General features: G+C 37.6%; 1 long non-coding RNA gene across 3 annotated transcripts in view; it reads left to right on the top strand.

Annotated features, from left to right (window-relative positions):
- The window catches only part of LOC107660971 (uncharacterized), a 45,166-nt gene extending 40,331 nt beyond the window's left edge, over window positions 1–4,835 (top strand). For all 3 annotated transcript variants that reach the window (XR_001631063.1, XR_001631064.1, XR_001631062.1), the window contains one exon: window positions 4,537–4,835. This is a non-coding gene — a long non-coding RNA (uncharacterized LOC107660971). The remainder of the gene's footprint in view (window positions 1–4,536) is intronic.
- Window positions 4,836–5,107: the final 272 nt, after the last annotated feature.

The following is a 5,107-nucleotide window of genomic DNA, read 5'->3' as shown; positions in this document are numbered from 1 at the left end:
CTCTCTCTCCCTACCGTTAAGTAACTTGTGCATTGTTTTACTTACTTGTTTTTGACATATCCGACCGAACTACAAACTTTCCAGTGATGTCTGTGAGAAAGGTATATTCACTCGACAAGCTCGCGCATCTGCGCCGCCGCGCGCTCAATCCACTCAGCGTGCTTTGTTTATCAGCTCGCGCACATCAGCTATACAGGCATTAATACTGAATGTTTAACATTATATTCATTGCATACATATACTTCGTAGTAGACATCCTTATCTCCTTTCTGCTGTCTGTTGTTCTGTTGTCAGTGTTTCTTTGTTTGAATATGGCGCTTAACACATGTTGTGTGGTATCGGCGTTTGGTATCGGGGCATTTTATCAAGTACGAGTACAGGAGACCAGTATCGGGCCCGATACCGATACCAGTATCAGTGCATCCCTAGTAAATATTGTCAATATTTCTGTTAAAGTCAGTTCATGTCATCGTCCAGCTCAGTTCAGTTCTCTTACAATAGTGACTGTGCAATTGCAATACTCCAAATTGAAAATTTACTGAGAATTTACTCACCCCCATGTCATCCAAGATGTTCATGTTTTTCTTTCTTAGTCAAAAAGAAAGTAAGGTTTTTGAGGAAAACATTCCAGGATTTTTCTCCATATAGCGGACATCAACAGGGACCAACGGGTTGAAGGTCCAAATTGCAGTTTTAATGCAGCTTCAAAGGGCTTTACACGATCCCAGCCGAGGAATAAGGGTCTAATCTTGCAAAACGATCGGCCATTTTCTAAAAGAAATAAATAAATAAAAATGCACTTCCACGAATTTGCGATTTAAACATACAGGATATGCACACGAACTGACCATTTTAAATAAATAATAAACTGATACAAAGACATATATGTCATTCAACATACCATAATTTTTTATTTGAATGGTCCTCCTTCTCCACACTTGTAAACACTGGGTCGGTACTTCCGCCTACATCACGCGTGACCTTTCCAATGTGACTACGTAATGCGTGAGGTTGAGCTAGTGCAAGATGAGCATTTGTGGTTAAAAAGTATATACATTTCATTTATTTTTTTTTGAAAATTACCAATCATTTCGCTAGACAAGACCCTTATTCCTTGACTGGAATCGTGTAGAGCCCTTTGAAGCTGCATTGAAACTGCAATGTTGACCTTAAACCCGTTGGTAACCTATAAAGTCCACTATATAGAAAAAAAATCTTGGAATGTTTTCCTCAAAAACCTTAATTTCTTTTCGCATGAAGAAAGAAAGACCATCTTGGATGACATGGGGGTGAGTAAATTATTGGGTAATTTTAACTCTGGAGTGGAATAATCCTTTAAGTGCCCCCACCTAAGCAAGCCAAAGGTGACAGTAGAAACGAACCAAAACTCAATCAGTGACAGAAATGGACAAAAAAAAAACCTTGAGGGAAACCAGGCTTAGTGAGGAAGCCAGTTCTCCTCTGTAAGAGGTTTGTGAGATAATGAAAAACGAATAATTAATTAAATTATTAAAATATAAATTAAAATCTACAGGTAAAAAATAATAATAAAACACTTACTAAAAATATTAAATATTTTATTTGTCTAACATCAGAGAACTATGATCATGCAAATGTGTTGTTAAATTTTTTTTTTTAATATTAAAGCTTCTCAGGCGGTAAATATTTTAGGCCAGAGGGGTTAAAATGGAAAAAAAAAGCCCTGTCCTAGACTAAAAAGTAGCCAAAACCAGCCAGTATACCAGATTGGGAGACCAAATAAAACTGGCAAACTATTTTAGGCTGGTAGACTTTTTTTGCTTTTCACTGGAGTATCATCTTTGATTGAATAGCTGGTTTAGTGGCCCAAACTGCAAATGTACTTCTTATTGTCCCTGTTATCAGTATTTAGTGCACATTAATTTAACTTAATCTAGGTGAGTTCTTACATGGTGTTGCTCTTTTCATTCAGGACAGCAGTGTGGTCGCATCAAGCAAGAGTGGTTAGCGCGTGCCGCATTGAGTCACAGGGTTCAGTTCGGGAAAGAGTGGCTCAAGCACCTCTTTCATTTTTCAGAGAAATAATGTGCAGTCTGAGAGGAATCTGACACAGATAGGGTGATGAATTCTGCAGAGTCAGTAAAAGCAAACTGATGCTGAAAACATATCTGTGCTGATCTTGGACCACACTTCAAAGGAACATGCTTCTCCTGAGGCAGCATGCTGTATGTAGCAAGCACTTTTAATTTATTCCTCTGGGCTGAAGTACTTTTTGTTGTTGTCTTGATTTTTGTATTTAATTATTTACTTTCTGGGACAAGAGATTTAGAATGGAGATGGCTGGATGAGACAAATCTAACAAGCCACTGAAGAAAGTGCTGGCAACATGACCGTAAGCGATGTCCACAGTGTCCTACCTGCAGTAAAACTTCAAAGGAAGCCTGGAAACACGTTAGCGTACAGCTAAGATACGGCTAACAGTATATTTACCAGCGTAAAGGCCTTCTCCTGAGTACAATCTCATGCTTGTTATCGCCTTCTAAGGTTTTAAGAAATATAATACTATAATAACCAAAGAGGGAGAAAGCTACAGGGGGGTAAGTGGAATCGGATAAGTTATTCTCTTGCCCAACAGCAAACAAGAAATAATGAGGGGAGGCAGAAACACAGACCCTCCCAGAACTGTGTTCTTCACAACAATAAAAAAAAACACACTCTTATCAGGTTATAAGGAGATGTGTAAGCAAAAACCATGTGAGAGGATGAGGAGGAACAAAGGTGAAGACAAGAAAGTGTCGGACACTCCATTATTGTTTTCCTCTTTGTTAGCGAACAGTACATGAAGCTTTTTGAGAACTTGGTGATCTTTTTGTCAGTCACGTACTGTACTGTGATAATGGTTTAGACTCGAAGTGATTCACGTTTCATAATGAGGCAGGGTTTAGTTTCCTTTTGTCGAAGAATCGGAAGGAGAAGTTTGAGAAGTCAAACTCCTGGTCGGTGGAAGGAGTCGTGGAAGTGAGAAGTGTCCATTTCATCTAAGATGATGTTTCAGGATGCGAGTCAGATCTCAAAGGCAATGAAATTTAAAGCATCATTCCGTCTTGTGCGTGCATTGTGCTGTTTTGTTTTTATTGCGAATTTGAAGCACAGAAAAGAGGAAAACAATGGCACCTACGTGAAGAAGTGCCTGCGATGAGGTTTCATTTCAGAAGAAAGATCTTGAGAACAGCAGTCAGAGGGCCATCCCGAGTCTATTAGAGCCAAACCATTTCAGAATTCAGCTTATGAATGTGCACTTAAGATCTGACAGGGCAATAGAGACAGTTCATTTTGCTACAATCCTCCATGTTTTATTTCTCATTGATCTGTTCTCCTCAAACTGTACACTTGGATTAAGTGTGTATCTATATTAAAGAAGCATTGTAAGCCGGCCGACAGACAGCCTGGAATATTGGGAATGTCAGAATCCCTCCTAGTGCTAGACAACTTTTAATAAAACTGGCAAGCTGTGTGGAAAACTTTGTGATGCTTATGAGGACTCTTCCCTTGTGCCGTAGAGAGAGAGAGAGTGAGGTTCTTTTCAGTTTCTTGATAAATGAAATGATCATGGTAGCTTGAGCTGGACTAACTGAGCAGCAAGGGATTTGTGAGGGCTTAATGTCAGAATTAGTGCTTTGTGTCAAATCACTTACAGACCAGAGAGGAATAACAAAGCTTTTATGAAAAAAATACTTTTTTTGAGAATCCACTTTTGATTTTTACTTGAAGAGCTTGTATTTGCTGGATAGTTCTGATGCTAAATTTTGATGAGATGAGCCGTAACAAAGTTTGTTACACTTAAAATTAATTTGGTCACACTTTGTTTTAAGGTCCAATTCTCACTATTAACAAATTGCTAATTTGCTGCTTATTAATAGTTAGTAAGGTAGTTGTTAAGTTTAGGTATTGGGTAGGATTAGGGATGTAGAATATGGTCATGCAGAATATGTGCTTTATAAGTACTAATAAAAATCCAATATGTTAATAATAGGCATGCTAATAAGCAACTAGTTAATACTGAGAATCCCTATGCTAAAGTTTTACCATGATTTTAAACACAACCAGTGACTATACAGTCTTGCCTAGAAATCACAGATTTCTAGAAGTTTTATGGACTTGAATTGTAGGACAAATGTCAAACTGAATTAAGAAATGGCCAAAAAAAAGTATGAAATTAATCTTGTAAAACAAAACAAAAAAAAAGATAATTTACAAAAAAACTTTCATCTACATTTGCTGTTGTTGCTGTATATATAGTACACTTGAACAAAATTATTGTAGTAATTGAGAAAAGTAACTTTTGATGACATGAACTCAGAGTAAGACACACCATAATTTTTTGTATATTGCATTAAAACAGTTGACACACTGAATCATTTTTGACACATTTTTACAGAACTGAATGCAATTTTAACTTTAAGCTCCTCATGTTTAATAATGTTTAATGTCACATTTCTGTGTGTCGTGTAGGTCTAAATGACTGTCCGTTCTAAAGTGTTCTTCTCTCTGCTGCAGGTTGAGAGAGCTCTCTCCAGCACATGCCACCCTCATTAGTGTCCAGCAGCTGAAGACGCGAGGTCACAAACCCAATGAGTTGCCCATTTCATTCAGCTTTGCCGACATGGAAAGATGACCACTGTGACATAATGTTGCGGTGTGGTCTGACAGCACATTGTGTGCAACATACAAAGTAGCTTGAATAACCCTTGAACCTTGTGTGGAGTGCATTATTTTTTTATGAAATTGCTATAGGGTCCAACTTTTCAACATTCTTGTAGATTTTATTCATTCAATAAATTGTGCATTTTTCTAAAAAAGGGAACAGGTCTTGTGATTTATTTGCTGAACTGTGGGTGATGAAATATTTAATATCCTGGGTATTAAAATGATCAGTCTCGGATCCATTGAGAGGGTTGACATGGTTGAATCAGTACCACACTAAGGGACTGCCACACAGGGAATTATTGCTTCAGTCTGAACATGTCACCTCTACAATATTTCTACGATTATAATGTACAATTATCCTTTCTTTCCATTCTCGGATTTAAGTTTTCTCTGGCTTGTCATTGTTCAAAAATTTCACGCA

This window comes from Sinocyclocheilus anshuiensis, unplaced genomic scaffold (genome assembly GCF_001515605.1).
Source record: "Sinocyclocheilus anshuiensis isolate Anshui unplaced genomic scaffold, SAMN03320099.WGS_v1.1 scaffold1895, whole genome shotgun sequence".
Lineage (NCBI taxonomy): Eukaryota > Metazoa > Chordata > Actinopteri > Cypriniformes > Cyprinidae > Sinocyclocheilus > Sinocyclocheilus anshuiensis.
Note: the sequence above shows the minus strand (reverse complement) of the source record. Positions and strands in the feature narration are given on the sequence as shown.